Raw genomic sequence first — 22,325 nt, 5'->3', positions numbered from 1 at the left:
TCCTGTTCAAAAATGATGCTCTGAAATCAACTTCTGTCACCTTAGTGATACATTTTGGGATAGTACCTAAAGTTTAAAGCAGAAACAGGGGAACTTTTGAAATTTTCATTTTTGAACAAAATCGACAGGTCCGGGGCTTAGGGAATTTCTCATATGCCACAAAACTGTTGAAGCTCCTGTTCAAAAATGATGCTCCGAAATCAACTTCTGTCACCTTAGTGATACATTTTGGGATAGTACCTAAAGTTTAAAGCAGAAATCGGGGCACTTTTGAAATTTTCATTTTGGACAAAATCAACAGGACCGGGGCTTAAGGAATTTCTCATATGCCAAAAACGGTTGAAGCTCCTGTTCAAAAATTATGCTCCAAAATCAACTTCTGTCACCTTAGTGATACATTTTGGGATAGTACCTAAAGTTTAAAGCAGAAACTGGGGAACTTTTGAAATTTTAATTTTTGAACAAAATCGACAGGTGCGGGGCTTAGGGAATTTCTCATATGCCACAAAACTGTTGAAGCTCCTGTTCAAAAATGATGCTCCGAAATCAACTTCTGTCACCTTAGTGATACATTTTGGGATAGTACCTAAAGTTTAAAGCAGAAATCGGGGCACTTTTGAAATTTTCATTTTTGACCAAAATCAACAGGTCCGGTGCTTAAGGAATTTACTTATGCCACAAAACGGTTGAAGCTCCTGTTCAAAAATTATGCTCCGAAATCAACTTCTGTCACCTTAGTGATACATTTTGGGATAGTACCTAAAGTTTAAAGCAGAAATCGGGGCACTTTTGAAATGTTCATTTTTGACCAAAATCAACAGGTCCGGGGCTTAAGGAATTTACTTATGCCACAAAACGGTTGAAGCTCCTGTTCAAAAATTATGCTCCGAAATCAACTTCTGTCACCTTAGTGATACATTTTGGGATAGTACCTAAAGTTTAAAGCAGAAATCGGGGCACTTTTGAAATTTTCATTTTTGACCAAAATCAACAGGTCCGGGGCTTAAGGAATTTACATATGCCACAAAACGGTTGAAGCTCCTGTTCAAAAATTATGCTCCGAAATCAACTTCTGTCACCTTAGTGATACATTTTGGGATAGTACATAAGTTTAAAGCAGAAATCGGGGCACTTTTGAAATTTTAATTTTTGACCAAAATTGACAAGTCAGGGGCTTAGGGAATTTCTCATATGTCACAAAACTGTTGAAGCTCCTGTTCAAAAATTATGCTCCGAAATCAACTTCTGTCACCTTAGTGATACATTTTGGGATAGTACCTAAAGTTTAAAGCAGAAATCGGGGCACTTTTGAAATTTTCATTTTTGACCAAAATCAACAGGTCTGGCCGGGGCTTAAGGAATTTACATATGCCACAAAACGGTTGAAGCTCCTGTTCAAAAATTATGCTCCAAAATCAACTTCTGTCACCTTAGTGATACATTTTGGGATAGTACCTAAAGTTTAAAGCAGAAATCGGGGCACTTTTGAAATTTTCATTTTTGACCAAAATCAACAGGTCCGGGGCTTAAGGAATTTACATATGCCACAAAATGGTTGAAGCTCCTGTTCAAAAATTATGCTCCGAAATCAACTTCTGTCACCTTAGTGATACATTTTGGGATAGTACATAAGTTTAAAGCAGAAATCGGGGCACTTTTGAAATTTTAATTTTTGACCAAAATCGACAAGTCAGGGGCTTAGGGAATTTCTCATATGTCACAAAACTGTTGAAGCTTCTGTTCAAAAATGATGCTCCGAACTCAACTTCTGTCACCTTAGTGATACATTTTGGGATAGTACCTAAAGTTTAAAGCAGAAATTGGGGAACTTTTGAAATTTTCATTTTTGACCAAAATCAACAGGTCCGGGGCTTAGGGAATTTCTCATATGCCACAAAACGGTTGAAGCTCCTGTTCAAAAATGATGCTCTGAAATCAACTTCTGTCACCTTAGTGATACATTTTGGGATAGTACCTAAAGTTTAAAGCAGAAACAGGGGAACTTTTGAAATTTTCATTTTTGAACAAAATCGACAGGTCCATGGCTTAGGGAATTTCTCATATGCCACAAAACTGTTGAAGCTCCTGTTCAAAAATGATGCTCCGAAATCAACTTCTGTCACCTTAGTGATACATTTTGGGATAGTACCTAAAGTTTAAAGCAGAAATCGGGGCACTTTTGAAATTTTCATTTTTGAACAAAATCAACAGGACCGGGGCTTAAGGAATTTCTCATATGCCAAAAATGGTTGAAGCTCCTGTTCAAAAATTATGCTCCAAAATCAACTTCTGTCACCTTAGTGATACATTTTGGGATAGTACCTAAAGTTTAAAGCAGAAACTGGGGAACTTTTGAAATTTTAATTTTTGAACAAAATCGACAGGTGCGGGGCTTAGGGAATTTCTCATATGCCACAAAACTGTTGAAGCTCCTGTTCAAAAATGATGCTCCGAAATCAACTACTGTCACCTTAGTGATACATTTTGGGATAGTACCTAAAGTTTAAAGCAGAAATCGGGGCACTTTTGAAATTTTCATTTTTGACCAAAATCAACAGGTCCGGGGCCTAAGGAATTTACATATGCCACAAAACGGTTGAAGCTCCTGTTCAAAAATGATGCTCCGAAATCAACTTCTGTCACCTTAGTGATACATTTTGGGATAGTACCTAAAGTTTAAAGCAGAAATCGGGGCACTTTTGAAATTTTCATTTTTGAACAAAATCAACAGGACCGGGGCTTAAGGAATTTCTCATATGCCACAAAACGGTTGAAGCTCCTGTTCAAAAATTATGCTCCAAAATCAACTTCTGTCACCTTAGTGATACATTTTGGGATAGTACCTAAAGTTTAAAGCAGAAATCGGGGCACTTTTGAAATTTTCATTTTTGACCAAAATCAACAGGTCCGGTGCTTAAGGAATTTACTTATGCCACAAAACGGTTGAAGCTCCTGTTCAAAAATTATGCTCCGAAATCAACTTCTGTCACCTTAGTGATACATTTTGGGATAGTACCTAAAGTTTAAAGCAGAAATCGGGGCACTTTTGAAATTTTCATTTTTGACCAAAATCAACAGGTCCGGGGCTTAAGGAATTTACTTATGCCACAAAACGGTTGAAGCTCCTGTTCAAAAATTATGCTCCGAAATCAACTTCTGTCACCTTAGTGATACATTTTGGGATAGTACCTAAAGTTTAAAGCAGAAATCGGGGCACTTTTGAAATTTTCATTTTTGACCAAAATCAACAGGTCCGGGGCTTAAGGAATTTACATATGCCACAAAACGGTTGAAGCTCCTGTTCAAAAATTATGCTCCGAAATCAACTTCTGTCACCTTAGTGATACATTTTGGGATAGTACATAAGTTTAAAGCAGAAATCGGGGCACTTTTGAAATTTTCATTTTTGACCAAAATCAACAGGTCCGGTGCTTAAGGAATTTACTTATGCCACAAAACGGTTGAAGCTCCTGTTCAAAAATGATGCTCCGAAATCAACTTCTGTCACCTTAGTGATACATTTTGGGATAGTACCTAAAGTTTAAAGCAGAAATCGGGGCACTTTTGAAATTTTCATTTTTGACCAAAATCAACAGGTCCGGTGCTTAAGGAATTTACTTATGCCACAAAACGGTTGAAGCTCCTGTTCAAAAATTATGCTCCGAAATCAACTTCTGTCACCTTAGTGATACATTTTGGGATAGTACCTAAAGTTTAAAGCAGAAATCGGGGCACTTTTGAAATTTTCATTTTTGACCAAAATCAACAGGTCCGGGGCTTAAGGAATTTACTTATGCCACAAAACGGTTGAAGCTCCTGTTCAAAAATTATGCTCCGAAATCAACTTCTGTCACCTTAGTGATACATTTTGGGATAGTACCTAAAGTTTAAAGCAGAAATCGGGGCACTTTTGAAATTTTCATTTTTGACCAAAATCAACAGGTCCGGGGCTTAAGGAATTTACATATGCCACAAAACGGTTGAAGCTCCTGTTCAAAAATTATGCTCCGAAATCAACTTCTGTCACCTTAGTGATACATTTTGGGATAGTACCTAAAGTTTAAAGCAGAAATCGGGGCACTTTTGAAATTTTCATTTTTGACCAAAATCAACAGGTCCGGGGCTTAAGGAATTTACATATGCCACAAAACGGTTGAAGCTCCTGTTCAAAAATTATGCTCCGAAATCAACTTCTGTCACCTTAGTGATACATTTTGGGATAGTACATAAGTTTAAAGCAGAAATCGGGGCACTTTTGAAATTTTAATTTTTGAACAAAATCGACAAGTCAGGGGCTTAGGGAATTTCTCATATGTCACAAAACTGTTGAAGCTCCTGTTCAAAAATGATGCTCCGAAATCAACTTCTGTCACCTTAGTGATACATTTTGGGATAGTACCTAAAGTTTGAAGCAGATATTGGGGAACTTTTGAAATTTTCATTTTTGACCAAAATCAACAGGTCCGGGGCTTAGAGAATTTCTCATATGCCACAAAACGGTTGAAGCTCCTGTTCAAAAATGATGCTCTGAAATCAACTTCTGTCACCTTAGTGATACATTTTGGGATAGTACCTAAAGTTTAAAGCAGAAACAGGGGAACTTTTGAAATTTTCATTTTTGAACAAAATCGACAGGTCCGGGGCTTAGGGAATTTCTCATATGCCACAAAACTGTTGAAGCTCCTGTTCAAAAATGATTCTCCGAAATCAACTTCTGTCACCTTAGTGATACATTTTGGGATAGTACCTAAAGTTTAAAGCAGAAATCGGGGCACTTTTGAAATTTTCATTTTGGACAAAATCAACAGGACCGGGGCTTAAGGAATTTCTCATATGCCAAAAACGGTTGAAGCTCCTGTTCAAAAATTATGCTCCAAAATCAACTTCTGTCACCTTAGTGATACATTTTGGGATAGTACCTAAAGTTTAAAGCAGAAACTGGGGAACTTTTGAAATTTTAATTTTTGAACAAAATCGACAGGTGCGGGGCTTAGGGAATTTCTCATATGCCACAAAACTGTTGAAGCTCCTGTTCAAAAATGATGCTCCGAAATCAACTTCTGTCACCTTAGTGATACATTTTGGGATAGTACCTAAAGTTTAAAGCAGAAATCGGGGCACTTTTGAAATTTTCATTTTTGACCAAAATCAACAGGTCCGGTGCTTAAGGAATTTACTTATGCCACAAAACGGTTGAAGCTCCTGTTCAAAAATTATGCTCCGAAATCAACTTCTGTCACCTTAGTGATACATTTTGGGATAGTACCTAAAGTTTAAAGCAGAAATCGGGGCACTTTTGAAATGTTCATTTTTGACCAAAATCAACAGGTCCGGGGCTTAAGGAATTTACTTATGCCACAAAACGGTTGAAGCTCCTGTTCAAAAATTATGCTCCGAAATCAACTTCTGTCACCTTAGTGATACATTTTGGGATAGTACCTAAAGTTTAAAGCAGAAATCGGGGCACTTTTGAAATTTTCATTTTTGACCAAAATCAACAGGTCCGGGGCTTAAGGAATTTACATATGCCACAAAACGGTTGAAGCTCCTGTTCAAAAATTATGCTCCGAAATCAACTTCTGTCACCTTAGTGATACATTTTGGGATAGTACATAAGTTTAAAGCAGAAATCGGGGCACTTTTGAAATTTTAATTTTTGACCAAAATTGACAAGTCAGGGGCTTAGGGAATTTCTCATATGTCACAAAACTGTTGAAGCTCCTGTTCAAAAATTATGCTCCGAAATCAACTTCTGTCACCTTAGTGATACATTTTGGGATAGTACCTAAAGTTTAAAGCAGAAATCGGGGCACTTTTGAAATTTTAATTTTTGACCAAAATCAACAGGTCCGGCCGGGGCTTAAGGAATTTACATATGCCACAAAACGGTTGAAGCTCCTGTTCAAAAATTATGCTCCGAAATCAACTTCTGTCACCTTAGTGATACATTTTGGGATAGTACCTAAAGTTTAAAGCAGAAATCGGGGCACTTTTGAAATTTTCATTTTTGACCAAAATCAACAGGTCCGGGGCTTAAGGAATTTACATATGCCACAAAATGGTTGAAGCTCCTGTTCAAAAATTATGCTCCGAAATCAACTTCTGTCACCTTAGTGATACATTTTGGGATAGTACATAAGTTTAAAGCAGAAATCGGGGCACTTTTGAAATTTTAATTTTTGACCAAAATCGACAAGTCAGGGGCTTAGGGAATTTCTCATATGTCACAAAACTGTTGAAGCTTCTGTTCAAAAATGATGCTCCGAACTCAACTTCTGTCACCTTAGTGATACATTTTGGGATAGTACCTAAAGTTTAAAGCAGAAATTGGGGAACTTTTGAAATTTTCATTTTTGACCAAAATCAACAGGTCCGGGGCTTAGGGAATTTCTCATATGCCACAAAACGGTTGAAGCTCCTGTTCAAAAATGATGCTCTGAAATCAACTTCTGTCACCTTAGTGATACATTTTGGGATAGTACCTAAAGTTTAAAGCAGAAACAGGGGAACTTTTGAAATTTTCATTTTTGAACAAAATCGACAGGTCCATGGCTTAGGGAATTTCTCATATGCCACAAAACTGTTGAAGCTCCTGTTCAAAAATGATGCTCCGAAATCAACTTCTGTCACCTTAGTGATACATTTTGGGATAGTACCTAAAGTTTAAAGCAGAAATCGGGGCACTTTTGAAATTTTCATTTTTGACCAAAATCAACAGGTCCGGGGCTTAAGGAATTTACTTATGCCACAAAACGGTTGAAGCTCCTGTTCAAAAATTATGCTCCGAAATCAACTTCTGTCACCTTAGTGATACATTTTGGGATAGTACCTAAAGTTTAAAGCAGAAATCGGGGCACTTTTGAAATTTTCATTTTTGACCAAAATCAACAGGTCCGGGGCTTAAGGAATTTACATATGCCACAAAACGGTTGAAGCTCCTGTTCAAAAATTATGCTCCGAAATCAACTTCTGTCACCTTAGTGATACATTTTGGGATAGTACCTAAAGTTTAAAGCAGAAATCGGGGCACTTTTGAAATTTTCATTTTTGACCAAAATCAACAGGTCCGGGGCTTAAGGAATTTACATATGCCACAAAACGGTTGAAGCTCCTGTTCAAAAATTATGCTCCGAAATCAACTTCTGTCACCTTAGTGATACATTTTGGGATAGTACATAAGTTTAAAGCAGAAATCGGGGCACTTTTGAAATTTTAATTTTTGAACAAAATCGACAAGTCAGGGGCTTAGGGAATTTCTCATATGTCACAAAACTGTTGAAGCTCCTGTTCAAAAATGATGCTCCGAAATCAACTTCTGTCACCTTAGTGATACATTTTGGGATAGTACCTAAAGTTTAAAGCAGATATTGGGGAACTTTTGAAATTTTCATTTTTGACCAAAATCAACAGGTCCGGGGCTTAGAGAATTTCTCATATGCCACAAAACGGTTGAAGCTCCTGTTCAAAAATGATGCTCTGAAATCAACTTCTGTCACCTTAGTGATACATTTTGGGATAGTACCTAAAGTTTAAAGCAGAAACAGGGGAACTTTTGAAATTTTCATTTTTGAACAAAATCGACAGGTCCGGGGCTTAGGGAATTTCTCATATGCCACAAAACTGTTGAAGCTCCTGTTCAAAAATGATGCTCCGAAATCAACTTCTGTCACCTTAGTGATACATTTTGGGATAGTACCTAAAGTTTAAAGCAGAAATCGGGGCACTTTTGAAATTTTCATTTTGGACAAAATCAACAGGACCGGGGCTTAAGGAATTTCTCATATGCCAAAAACGGTTGAAGCTCCTGTTCAAAAATTATGCTCCAAAATCAACTTCTGTCACCTTAGTGATACATTTTGGGATAGTACCTAAAGTTTAAAGCAGAAACTGGGGAACTTTTGAAATTTTAATTTTTGAACAAAATCGACAGGTGCGGGGCTTAGGGAATTTCTCATATGCCACAAAACTGTTGAAGCTCCTGTTCAAAAATGATGCTCCGAAATCAACTTCTGTCACCTTAGTGATACATTTTGGGATAGTACCTAAAGTTTAAAGCAGAAATCGGGGCACTTTTGAAATTTTCATTTTTGACCAAAATCAACAGGTCCGGTGCTTAAGGAATTTACTTATGCCACAAAACGGTTGAAGCTCCTGTTCAAAAATTATGCTCCGAAATCAACTTCTGTCACCTTAGTGATACATTTTGGGATAGTACCTAAAGTTTAAAGCAGAAATCGGGGCACTTTTGAAATGTTCATTTTTGACCAAAATCAACAGGTCCGGGGCTTAAGGAATTTACATATGCCACAAAACGGTTGAAGCTCCTGTTCAAAAATTATGCTCCGAAATCAACTTCTGTCACCTTAGTGATACATTTTGGGATAGTACATAAGTTTAAAGCAGAAATCGGGGCACTTTTGAAATTTTAATTTTTGACCAAAATTGACAAGTCAGGGGCTTAGGGAATTTCTCATATGTCACAAAACTGTTGAAGCTCCTGTTCAAAAATTATGCTCCGAAATCAACTTCTGTCACCTTAGTGATACATTTTGGGATAGTACCTAAAGTTTAAAGCAGAAATCGGGGCACTTTTGAAATTTTAATTTTTGACCAAAATCAACAGGTACGGGGCTTAGGGAATTTCTCATATGCCACAAAACGGTTGAAGCTCCTGTTCAAAAATGATGCTCCGAAATCAACTTCTGTCACCTTAGTGATACATTTTGGGATAGTACCTAAAGTTTAAAGCAGAAATCGGGGCACTTTTGAAATTTTCATTTTTGACCAAAATCAACAGGTCCTGCCGGGGCTTAAGGAATTTACATATGCCACAAAACGGTTGAAGCTCCTGTTCAAAAATTATGCTCCGAAATCAACTTCTGTCACCTTAGTGATACATTTTGGGATAGTACCTAAAGTTTAAAGCAGAAATCGGGGCACTTTTGAAATTTTCATTTTTGACCAAAATCAACAGGTCCGGGGCTTAAGGAATTTACATATGCCACAAAATGGTTGAAGCTCCTGTTCAAAAATTATGCTCCGAAATCAACTTCTGTCACCTTAGTGATACATTTTGGGATAGTACATAAGTTTAAAGCAGAAATCGGGGCACTTTTGAAATTTTAATTTTTGACCAAAATCGACAAGTCAGGGGCTTAGGGAATTTCTCATATGTCACAAAACTGTTGAAGCTTCTGTTCAAAAATGATGCTCCGAACTCAACTTCTGTCACCTTAGTGATACATTTTGGGATAGTACCTAAAGTTTAAAGCAGAAATTGGGGAACTTTTGAAATTTTCATTTTTGACCAAAATCAACAGGTCCGGGGCTTAGGGAATTTCTCATATGCCACAAAACGGTTGAAGCTCCTGTTCAAAAATGATGCTCTGAAATCAACTTCTGTCACCTTAGTGATACATTTTGGGATAGTACCTAAAGTTTAAAGCAGAAACAGGGGAACTTTTGAAATTTTCATTTTTGAACAAAATCGACAGGTCCATGGCTTAGGGAATTTCTCATATGCCACAAAACTGTTGAAGCTCCTGTTCAAAAATGATGCTCCGAAATCAACTTCTGTCACCTTAGTGATACATTTTGGGATAGTACCTAAAGTTTAAAGCAGAAATCGGGGCACTTTTGAAATTTTCATTTTTGAACAAAATCAACAGGACCGGGGCTTAAGGAATTTCTCATATGCCAAAAATGGTTGAAGCTCCTGTTCAAAAATTATGCTCCAAAATCAACTTCTGTCACCTTAGTGATACATTTTGGGATAGTACCTAAAGTTTAAAGCAGAAACTGGGGAACTTTTGAAATTTTAATTTTTGAACAAAATCGACAGGTGCGGGGCTTAGGGAATTTCTCATATGCCACAAAACTGTTGAAGCTCCTGTTCAAAAATTATGCTCCGAAATCAACTACTGTCACCTTAGTGATACATTTTGGGATAGTACCTAAAGTTTAAAGCAGAAATCGGGGCACTTTTGAAATTTTCATTTTTGACCAAAATCAACAGGTCCGGGGCCTAAGGAATTTACATATGCCACAAAACGGTTGAAGCTCCTGTTCAAAAATGATGCTCCGAAATCAACTTCTGTCACCTTAGTGATACATTTTGGGATAGTACCTAAAGTTTAAAGCAGAAATCGGGGCACTTTTGAAATTTTCATTTTTGAACAAAATCAACAGGACCGGGGCTTAAGGAATTTCTCATATGCCACAAAACGGTTGAAGCTCCTGTTCAAAAATTATGCTCCAAAATCAACTTCTGTCACCTTAGTGATACATTTTGGGATAGTACCTAAAGTTTAAAGCAGAAATCGGGGCACTTTGAAAATTTTCATTTTTGACCAAAATCAACAGGTACGGGGCTTAAGGAATTTACATATGCCACAAAACGGTTGAAGCTCCTGTTCAAAAATTATGCTCCGAAATCAACTTCTGTCACCTTAGTGATACATTTTGGGATAGTACATAAGTTTAAAGCAGAAATCGGGGCACTTTTGAAATTTAAATTTTTGACCAAAATCGACAAGTCAGGGGCTTAGGGAATTTCTCATATGTCACAAAACTGCTGAAGCTCCTGTTCAAAAATTATGCTCCGAAATCAACTTCTGTCACCTTAGTGATACATTTTGGGATAGTACCTAAAGTTTAAAGCAGAAATCGGGGCACTTTTGAAATTTTCATTTTTGAACAAAATCAACAGGACCAGGGCTTAAGGAATTTCTCATATGCCAAAAACGGTTGAAGCTCCTGTTCAAAAATTATGCTCCAAAATCAACTTCTGTCACCTTAGTGATACATTTTGGGATAGTACCTAAAGTTTAAAGCAGAAACTGGGGAACTTTTGAAATTTTAATTTTTGAACAAAATCGACAGGTGCGGGGCTTAGGGAATTTCTCATATGCCACAAAACTGTTGAAGCTCCTGTTCAAAAATGATGCTCCGAAATCAACTACTGTCACCTTAGTGATACATTTTGGGATAGTACCTAAAGTTTAAAGCAGAAATCGGGGCACTTTTGAAATTTTCATTTTTGACCAAAATCAACAGGTCCGGGGCCTAAGGAATTTACATATGCCACAAAACGGTTGAAGCTCCTGTTCAAAAATGATGCTCCGAAATCAACTTCTGTCACCTTAGTGATACATTTTGGGATAGTACCTAAAGTTTAAAGCAGAAATCGGGGCACTTTTGAAATTTTCATTTTTGAACAAAATCAACAGGACCGGGGCTTAAGGAATTTCTCATATGCCACAAAACGGTTGAAGCTCCTGTTCAAAAATTATGCTCCAAAATCAACTTCTGTCACCTTAGTGATACATTTTGGGATAGTACCTAAAGTTTAAAGCAGAAATTGGGGAACTTTTGACATTTTCATTTTTGAACAAAATCAACAGGTCCGGGGCTTAGGGAATTTCTCATATGTCACAAAACGGTTGAAGCTCCTGTTCAAAAATTATGCTCCGAAATCAACTTCTGTCACCTTAGTGATACATTTTGGGATAGTACCTAAAGTTTAAAGCAGAAATCGGGGCACTTTTGAAATTTTAATTTTTGACCAAAATCAACAGGTCCGGGGCTTAGGGAATTTCTCATATGCCACAAAACGGTTGAAGCTCCTGTTCAAAAATGATGCTCCGAAATCAACTTCTGTCACCTTAGTGATACATTTTGGGATAGTACCTAAAGTTTAAAGCAGAAATCGGGGCACTTTTGAAATTTTCATTTTTGACCAAAATCAACAGGTCCGGGGCTTAAGGAATTTACATATGCCACAAAACGGTTGAAGCTCCTGTTCAAAAATTATGCTCCGAAATCAACTTCTGTCACCTTAGTGATACATTTTGGGATAGTACCTAAAGTTTAAAGCAGAAATCGGGGCACTTTGGAAATTTTCATTTTTGACCAAAATCAACAGGTCCGGGGCTTAAGGAATTTACATATGCCACAAAACGGTTGAAGCTCCTGTTCAAAAATTATGCTTCGAAATCAACTTCTGTCACCTTAGTGATACATTTTGGGATAGTACCTAAAGTTTAAAGCAGAAATCGGGGCACTTTTGAAATTTTCATTTTTGACCAAAATCAACAGGTCCGGGGCTTAGGGAATTTCTCATATGCCACAAAACGGTTGAAGCTCCTGTTCAAAAATTATGCTCCGAAATCAACTTCTGTTACCTTAGTGATACATTTTGGGATAGTACCTAAAGTTTAAAGCAGAAATCAGGGCACTTTTGAAATTTTAATTTTTGAACAAAATCAACAGGTCCGGGGCTTAAGGAATTTCTCATATGCCACAAAACGGTTGAAGCTCCTGTTCAAAAATTATGCTCCGAAATCAACTTCTGTCACCTTAGTGATACATTTTGGGATAGTACCTAAAGTTTAAAGCAGAAATCGGGGCACTTTTGAAATTTTAATTTTTGACCAAAATCAACAGGTCCGGGGCTTAGGGAATTTCTCATATGCCACAAAACGGTTGAAGCTCCTGTTCAAAAATGATGCTCCGAAATCAACTTCTGTCACCTTAGTGATACATTTTGGGATAGTACCTAAAGTTTAAAGCAGAAATCGGGGCACTTTTGAAATTTTCATTTTTGACCAAAATCAACAGGTCCGGGGCTTAAGGATTTTACATATGCCACAAAACGGTTGAAGCTCCTGTTCAAAAATTATGCTCCGAAATCAACTTCTGTCACCTTAGTGATACATTTTGGGATAGTACCTAAAGTTTAAAGCAGAAATCGGGGCACTTTTGAAATTTTAATTTTTGACCAAAATCGACAAGTCAGGGGCTTAGGGAATTTCTCATATGTCACAAAACTGTTGAAGCTCCTGTTCAAAAATTATGCTCCGAAATCAACTTCTGTCACCTTAGTGATACATTTTGGGATAGTACCTAAAGTTTAAAGCAGAAATCGGGGCACTTTTGAAATTTTAATTTTTGACCAAAATCAACAGGTCCGGGGCTTAGGGAATTTCTCATATGCCACAAAACGGTTGAAGCTCCTGTTCAAAAATGATGCTCCGAAATCAACTTCTGTCACCTTAGTGATACATTTTGGGATAGTACCTAAAGTTTAAACCAGAAACTGGGGAACTTTTGAAATTTTAATTTTTGAACAAAATCGACAGGACCGGGGCTTCGGGAATTTCTCATATGCCACAAAACTGTTGAAGCTCCTGTTCAAAAATGATGCTCCGAAATCAACTACTGTCACCTTAGTGATACATTTTGGGATAGTACCTAAAGTTTAAAGCAGAAATCGGGGCACTTTTGAAATTTTCATTTTTGAACAAAATCAACAGGACCGGGGCTTAAGGAATTTCTCATATGCCACAAAACGGTTGAACCTCCTGTTCAAAAATTATGCTCCAAAATCAACTTCTGTCACCTTAGTGATACATTTTGGGATAGTACCTAAAGTTTAAAGCAGAAATTGGGGAACTTTTGACATTTTCATTTTTGACCAAAATCAACAGGTCCGGGGCTTAGGGAATTTCCCATATGCCACAAAACGGTTGAAGCTCCTGTTCAAAAATTATGCTCCGAAATCAACTTCTGTTACCTTAGTGATACATTTTGGGATAGTACCTAAAGTTTAAAGCAGAAATCAGGGCACTTTTGAAATTTTAGTTTTTGAACAAAATCAACAGGTCCGGGGCTTAAGGAATTTCTCATATGCCACAAAACGGTTGAAGCTCCTGTTCAAAAATGATGCTCCGAAATCAACTTCTGTCACCTTAGTGATACATTTTGGGATAGTACCTAAAGTTTAAAGCAGAAATCGGGGCACTTTTGAAATTTTCATTTTTGACCAAAATCAACAGGTCCGGGGCTTAAGGAATTTACATATGCCACAAAACGGTTGAAGCTAATGTTCAAAAATTATGCTCCGAAATCAACTTCTGTCACCTTAGTGATACATTTTGGGATAGTACCTAAAGTTTAAAGCAGAAATCGGGGCACTTTGGAAATTTTCATTTTTGACCAAAATCAACAGGTCCGGGGCTTAAGGAATTTACATATGCCACAAAACGGTTGAAGCTCCTGTTCAAAAATTATGCTCCGAAATCAACTTCTGTCACCTTAGTGATACATTTTGGGATAGTACCTAAAGTTTAAAGCAGAAATCGGGGCACTTTTGAAATTTTCATTTTTGACCAAAATCAACAGGTCCGGGGCTTAGGGAATTTCTCATATGCCACAAAACGGTTGAAGCTCCTGTTCAAAAATTATGCTCCGAAATCAACTTCTGTTACCTTAGTGATACATTTTGGGATAGTACCTAAAGTTTAAAGCAGAAATCAGGGCACTTTTGAAATTTTAATTTTTGAACAAAATCAACAGGTCCGGGGCTTAAGGAATTTCTCATATGCCACAAAACGGTTGAAGCTCCTGTTCAAAAATTATGCTCCGAAATCAACTTCTGTCACCTTAGTGATACATTTTGGGATAGTACCTAAAGTTTAAAGCAGAAATCGGGGCACTTTTGAAATTTTAATTTTTGACCAAAATCAACAGGTCCGGGGCTTAGGGAATTTCTCATATGCCACAAAACGGTTGAAGCTCCTGTTCAAAAATGATGCTCCGAAATCAACTTCTGTCACCTTAGTGATACATTTTGGGATAGTACCTAAAGTTTAAAGCAGAAATCGGGGCACTTTTGAAATTTTCATTTTTGACCAAAATCAACAGGTCCGGGGCTTAAGGAATTTACATATGCCACAAAACGGTTGAAGCTCCTGTTCAAAAATTATGCTCCGAAATCAACTTCTGTCACCTTAGTGATACATTTTGGGATAGTACCTAAAGTTTAAAGCAGAAATCGGGGCACTTTTGAAATTTTAATTTTTGACCAAAATCGACAAGTCAGGGGCTTAGGGAATTTCTCATATGTCACAAAACTGTTGAAGCTCCTGTTCAAAAATTATGCTCCGAAATCAACTTCTGTCACCTTAGTGATACATTTTGGGATAGTACCTAAAGTTTAAAGCAGAAATCGGGGCACTTTTGAAATTTTAATTTTTGACCAAAATCAACAGGTCCGGGGCTTAGGGAATTTCTCATATGCCACAAAACGGTTGAAGCTCCTGTTCAAAAATGATGCTCCGAAATCAACTTCTGTCACCTTAGTGATACATTTTGGGATAGTACCTAAAGTTTAAACCAGAAACTGGGGAACTTTTGAAATTTTAATTTTTGAACAAAATCGACAGGACCGGGGCTTAGGGAATTTCTCATATGCCACAAAACTGTTGAAGCTCCTGTTCAAAAATGATGCTCCGAAATCAACTACTGTCACCTTAGTGATACATTTTGGGATAGTACCTAAAGTTTAAAGCAGAAATCGGGGCACTTTTGAAATTTTCATTTTTGAACAAAATCAACAGGACCGGGGCTTAAGGAATTTCTCATATGCCACAAAACGGTTGAACCTCCTGTTCAAAAATTATGCTCCAAAATCAACTTCTGTCACCTTAGTGATACATTTTGGGATAGTACCTAAAGTTTAAAGCAGAAATTGGGGAACTTTTGACATTTTCATTTTTGACCAAAATCAACAGGTCCGGGGCTTAGGGAATTTCTCATATGCCACAAAACGGTTGAAGCTCCTGTTCAAAAATTATGCTCCGAAATCAACTTCTGTTACCTTAGTGATACATTTTGGGATAGTACCTAAAGTTTAAAGCAGAAATCAGGGCACTTTTGAAATTTTAGTTTTTGAACAAAATCAACAGGTCCGGGGCTTAAGGAATTTCTCATATGCCACAAAACGGTTGAAGCTCCTGTTCAAAAATGATGCTCCGAAATCAACTTCTGTCACCTTAGTGATACATTTTGGGATAGTACCTAAAGTTTAAAGCAGAAATCGGGGCACTTTTGAAATTTTAATTTTTGACCAAAATCAACAGGTCCGGGGCTTAGGGAATTTCTCATATGCCACAAAACGGTTGAAGCTCCTGTTCAAAAATGATGCTCCGAAATCAACTTCTGTCACCTTAGTGATACATTTTGGGATAGTACCTAAAGTTTAAAGAAGAAATCGGGGCACTTTTGAAATTTTCATTTTTGACCAAAATCAACAGGTCCGGGGCTTAAGGAATTTACATATGCCACAAAACGGTTGAAGCTCCTGTTCAAAAATTATGCTCCGAAATCAACTTCTGTCACCTTAGTGATACATTTTGGGATAGTACCTAAAGTTTAAAGCAGAAATCGGGGCACTTTGAAAATTTTCATTTTTGACCAAAATCAACAGGTACGGGGCTTAAGGAATTTACATATGCCACAAAACGGTTGAAGCTCCTGTTCAAAAATTATGCTCCGAAATCAACTTCTGTCACCTTAGTGATACATTTTGGGATAGTACATAAGTTTAAAGCAGAAATCGGGGCACTTTTGAAATTTAAATTTTTGACCAAAATCGACAAGTCAGGGGCTTAGGGAATTTCTCATATGTCACAAAACTGTTGAAGCTCCTGTTCAAAAATTATGCTCCGAAATCAACTTCTGTCACCTTAGTGATACATTTTGGGATAGTACCTAAAGTTTAAAGCAGAAATCGGGGCACTTTTGAAATTTTCATTTTTGAACAAAATCAACAGGACCAGGGCTTAAGGAATTTCTCATATGCCAAAAACGGTTGAAGCTCCTGTTCAAAAATTATGCTCCAAAATCAACTTCTGTCACCTTAGTGATACATTTTGGGATAGTACCTAAAGTTTAAAGCAGAAACTGGGGAACTTTTGAAATTTTAATTTTTGAACAAAATCGACAGGTGCGGGGCTTAGGGAATTTCTCATATGCCACAAAACTGTTGAAGCTCCTGTTCAAAAATGATGCTCCGAAATCAACTACTGTCACCTTAGTGATACATTTTGGGATAGTACCTAAAGTTTAAAGCAGAAATCGGGGCACTTTTGAAATTTTCATTTTTGACCAAAATCAACAGGTCCGGGGCCTAAGGAATTTACATATGCCACAAAACGGTTGAAGCTCCTGTTCAAAAATGATGCTCCGAAATCAACTTCTGTCACCTTAGTGATACATTTTGGGATAGTACCTAAAGTTTAAAGCAGAAATCGGGGCACTTTTGAAATTTTCATTTTTGAACAAAATCAACAGGACCGGGGCTTAAGGAATTTCTCATATGCCACAAAACGGTTGAAGCTCCTGTTCAAAAATTATGCTCCAAAATCAACTTCTGTCACCTTAGTGATACATTTTGGGATAGTACCTAAAGTTTAAAGCAGAAATTGGGGAACTTTTGACATTTTCATTTTTGACCAAAATCAACAGGTCCGGGGCTTAGGGAATTTCTCATATGCCACAAAACGGTTGAAGCTCCTGTTCAAAAATTATGCTCCGAAATCAACTTCTGTTACCTTAGTGATACATTTTGGGATAGTACCTAAAGTTTAAAGCAGAAATCAGGGCACTTTTGAAATTTTAATTTTTGAACAAAATCAACAGGTCCGGGGCTTAAGGAATTTCTCATATGCCACAAAACGGTTGAAGCTCCTGTTCAAAAATTATGCTCCGAAATCAACTTCTGTCACCTTAGGGATACATTTTGGGATAGTACCTAAAGTTTAAAGCAGAAATCGGGGCACTTTTGAAATTTTAATTTTTGACCAAAATCAACAGGTCCGGGGCTTAGGGAATTTCTCATATGCCACAAAACGGTTGAAGCTCCTGTTCAAAAATGATGCTCTGAAATCAACTTCTGTCACCTTAGTGATACATTTTGGGATAGTACCTAAAGTTTAAAGCAGAAACAGGGGAACTTTTGAAATTTTCATTTTTGAACAAAATCGACAGGTCCGGGGCTTAGGGAATTTCTCATATGCCACAAAACTGTTGAAGCTCCTGTTCAAAAATGATGCTCCGAAATCAACTTCTGTCACCTTAGTGATACATTTTGGGATAGTACCTAAAGTTTAAAGCAGAAATCGGGGCACTTTTGAAATTTTCATTTTGGACAAAATCAACAGGACCGGGGCTTAAGGAATTTCTCATATGCCAAAAACGGTTGAAGCTCCTGTTCAAAAATTATGCTCCAAAATCAACTTCTGTCACCTTAGTGATACATTTTGGGATAGTACCTAAAGTTTAAAGCAGAAACTGGGGAACTTTTGAAATTTTAATTTTTGAACAAAATCGACAGGTGCGGGGCTTAGGGAATTTCTCATATGCCACAAAACTGTTGAAGCTCCTGTTCAAAAATGATGCTCCGAAATCAACTTCTGTCACCTTAGTGATACATTTTGGGATAGTACCTAAAGTTTAAAGCAGAAATCGGGGCACTTTTGAAATTTTCATTTTTGACCAAAATCAACAGGTCCGGTGCTTAAGGAATTTACTTATGCCACAAAACGGTTGAAGCTCCTGTTCAAAAATTATGCTCCGAAATCAACTTCTGTCACCTTAGTGATACATTTTGGGATAGTACCTAAAGTTTAAAGCAGAAATCGGGGCACTTTTGAAATGTTCATTTTTGACCAAAATCAACAGGTCCGGGGCTTAAGGAATTTACATATGCCACAAAACGGTTGAAGCTCCTGTTCAAAAATTATGCTCCGAAATCAACTTCTGTCACCTTAGTGATACATTTTGGGATAGTACATAAGTTTAAAGCAGAAATCGGGGCACTTTTGAAATTTTAATTTTTGACCAAAATTGACAAGTCAGGGGCTTAGGGAATTTCTCATATGTCACAAAACTGTTGAAGCTCCTGTTCAAAAATTATGCTCCGAAATCAACTTCTGTCACCTTAGTGATACATTTTGGGATAGTACCTAAAGTTTAAAGCAGAAATCGGGGCACTTTTGAAATTTTAATTTTTGACCAAAATCAACAGGTACGGGGCTTAGGGAATTTCTCATATGCCACAAAACGGTTGAAGCTCCTGTTCAAAAATGATGCTCCGAAATCAACTTCTGTCACCTTAGTGATACATTTTGGGATAGTACCTAAAGTTTAAAGCAGAAATCGGGGCACTTTTGAAATTTTCATTTTTGACCAAAATCAACAGGTCCTGCCGGGGCTTAAGGAATTTACATATGCCACAAAACGGTTGAAGCTCCTGTTCAAAAATTATGCTCCGAAATCAACTTCTGTCACCTTAGTGATACATTTTGGGATAGTACCTAAAGTTTAAAGCAGAAATCGGGGCACTTTTGAAATTTTCATTTTTGACCAAAATCAACAGGTCCGGGGCTTAAGGAATTTACATATGCCACAAAATGGTTGAAGCTCCTGTTCAAAAATTATGCTCCGAAATCAACTTCTGTCACCTTAGTGATACATTTTGGGATAGTACATAAGTTTAAAGCAGAAATCGGGGCACTTTTGAAATTTTAATTTTTGACCAAAATCGACAAGTCAGGGGCTTAGGGAATTTCTCATATGTCACAAAACTGTTGAAGCTTCTGTTCAAAAATGATGCTCCGAACTCAACTTCTGTCACCTTAGTGATACATTTTGGGATAGTACCTAAAGTTTAAAGCAGAAATTGGGGAACTTTTGAAATTTTCATTTTTGACCAAAATCAACAGGTCCGGGGCTTAGGGAATTTCTCATATGCCACAAAACGGTTGAAGCTCCTGTTCAAAAATGATGCTCTGAAATCAACTTCTGTCACCTTAGTGATACATTTTGGGATAGTACCTAAAGTTTAAAGCAGAAACAGGGGAACTTTTGAAATTTTCATTTTTGAACAAAATCGACAGGTCCATGGCTTAGGGAATTTCTCATATGCCACAAAACTGTTGAAGCTCCTGTTCAAAAATGATGCTCCGAAATCAACTTCTGTCACCTTAGTGATACATTTTGGGATAGTACCTAAAGTTTAAAGCAGAAATCGGGGCACTTTTGAAATTTTCATTTTTGAACAAAATCAACAGGACCGGGGCTTAAGGAATTTCTCATATGCCAAAAATGGTTGAAGCTCCTGTTCAAAAATTATGCTCCAAAATCAACTTCTGTCACCTTAGTGATACATTTTGGGATAGTACCTAAAGTTTAAAGCAGAAACTGGGGAACTTTTGAAATTTTAATTTTTGAACAAAATCGACAGGTGCGGGGCTTAGGGAATTTCTCATATGCCACAAAACTGTTGAAGCTCCTGTTCAAAAATGATGCTCCGAAATCAACTACTGTCACCTTAGTGATACATTTTGGGATAGTACCTAAAGTTTAAAGCAGAAATCGGGGCACTTTTGAAATTTTCATTTTTGACCAAAATCAACAGGTCCGGGGCCTAAGGAATTTACATATGCCACAAAACGGTTGAAGCTCCTGTTCAAAAATGATGCTCCGAAATCAACTTCTGTCACCTTAGTGATACATTTTGGGATAGTACCTAAAGTTTAAAGCAGAAATCGGGGCACTTTTGAAATTTTCATTTTTGAACAAAATCAACAGGACCGGGGCTTAAGGAATTTCTCATATGCCACAAAACGGTTGAAGCTCCTGTTCAAAAATTATGCTCCAAAATCAACTTCTGTCACCTTAGTGATACATTTTGGGATAGTACCTAAAGTTTAAAGCAGAAATTGGGGAACTTTTGACATTTTCATTTTTGACCAAAATCAACAGGTCCGGGGCTTAGGGAATTTCTCATATGCCACAAAACGGTTGAAGCTCCTGTTCAAAAATTATGCTCCGAAATCAACTTCTGTTACCTTAGTGATACATTTTGGGATAGTACCTAAAGTTTAAAGCAGAAATCAGGGCACTTTTGAAATTTTAATTTTTGAACAAAATCAACAGGTCCGGGGCTTAAGGAATTTCTCATATGCCACAAAACGGTTGAAGCTCCTGTTCAAAAATTATGCTCCGAAATCAACTTCTGTCACCTTAGTGATACATTTTGGGATAGTACCTAAAGTTTAAAGCAGAAATCGGGGCACTTTTGAAATTTTAATTTTTGACCAAAATCAACAGGTCCGGGGCTTAGGGAATTTCTCATATGCCACAAAACGGTTGAAGCTCCTGTTCAAAAATGATGCTCCGAAATCAACTTCTGTCACCTTAGTGATACATTTTGGGATAGTACCTAAAGTTTAAAGAAGAAATCGGGGCACTTTTGAAATTTTCATTTTTGACCAAAATCAACAGGTCCGGGGCTTAAGGAATTTACATATGCCACAAAACGGTTGAAGCTCCTGTTCAAAAATTATGCTCCGAAATCAACTTCTGTCACCTTAGTGATACATTTTGGGATAGTACCTAAAGTTTAAAGCAGAAATCGGGGCACTTTGAAAATTTTCATTTTTGACCAAAATCAACAGGTACGGGGCTTAAGGAATTTACATATGCCACAAAACGGTTGAAGCTCCTGTTCAAAAATTATGCTCCGAAATCAACTTCTGTCACCTTAGTGATACATTTTGGGATAGTACATAAGTTTAAAGCAGAAATCGGGGCACTTTTGAAATTTAAATTTTTGACCAAAATCGACAAGTCAGGGGCTTAGGGAATTTCTCATATGTCACAAAACTGCTGAAGCTCCTGTTCAAAAATTATGCTCCGAAATCAACTTCTGTCACCTTAGTGATACATTTTGGGATAGTACCTAAAGTTTAAAGCAGAAATCGGGGCACTTTTGAAATTTTCATTTTTGAACAAAATCAACAGGACCAGGGCTTAAGGAATTTCTCATATGCCAAAAACGGTTGAAGCTCCTGTTCAAAAATTATGCTCCAAAATCAACTTCTGTCACCTTAGTGATACATTTTGGGATAGTACCTAAAGTTTAAAGCAGAAACTGGGGAACTTTTGAAATTTTAATTTTTGAACAAAATCGACAGGTGCGGGGCTTAGGGAATTTCTCATATGCCACAAAACTGTTGAAGCTCCTGTTCAAAAATGATGCTCCGAAATCAACTACTGTCACCTTAGTGATACATTTTGGGATAGTACCTAAAGTTTAAAGCAGAAATCGGGGCACTTTTGAAATTTTCATTTTTGACCAAAATCAACAGGTCCGGGGCCTAAGGAATTTACATATGCCACAAAACGGTTGAAGCTCCTGTTCAAAAATGATGCTCCGAAATCAACTTCTGTCACCTTAGTGATACATTTTGGGATAGTACCTAAAGTTTAAAGCAGAAATCGGGGCACTTTTGAAATTTTCATTTTTGAACAAAATCAACAGGACCGGGGCTTAAGGAATTTCTCATATGCCACAAAACGGTTGAAGCTCCTGTTCAAAAATTATGCTCCAAAATCAACTTCTGTCACCTTAGTGATACATTTTGGGATAGTACCTAAAGTTTAAAGCAGAAATTGGGGAACTTTTGACATTTTCATTT

This window comes from Pseudophryne corroboree, chromosome 9 (assembly GCF_028390025.1).
Source record: "Pseudophryne corroboree isolate aPseCor3 chromosome 9, aPseCor3.hap2, whole genome shotgun sequence".
Lineage (NCBI taxonomy): Eukaryota > Metazoa > Chordata > Amphibia > Anura > Myobatrachidae > Pseudophryne > Pseudophryne corroboree.
This window is presented reverse-complemented; position numbering follows the sequence as displayed.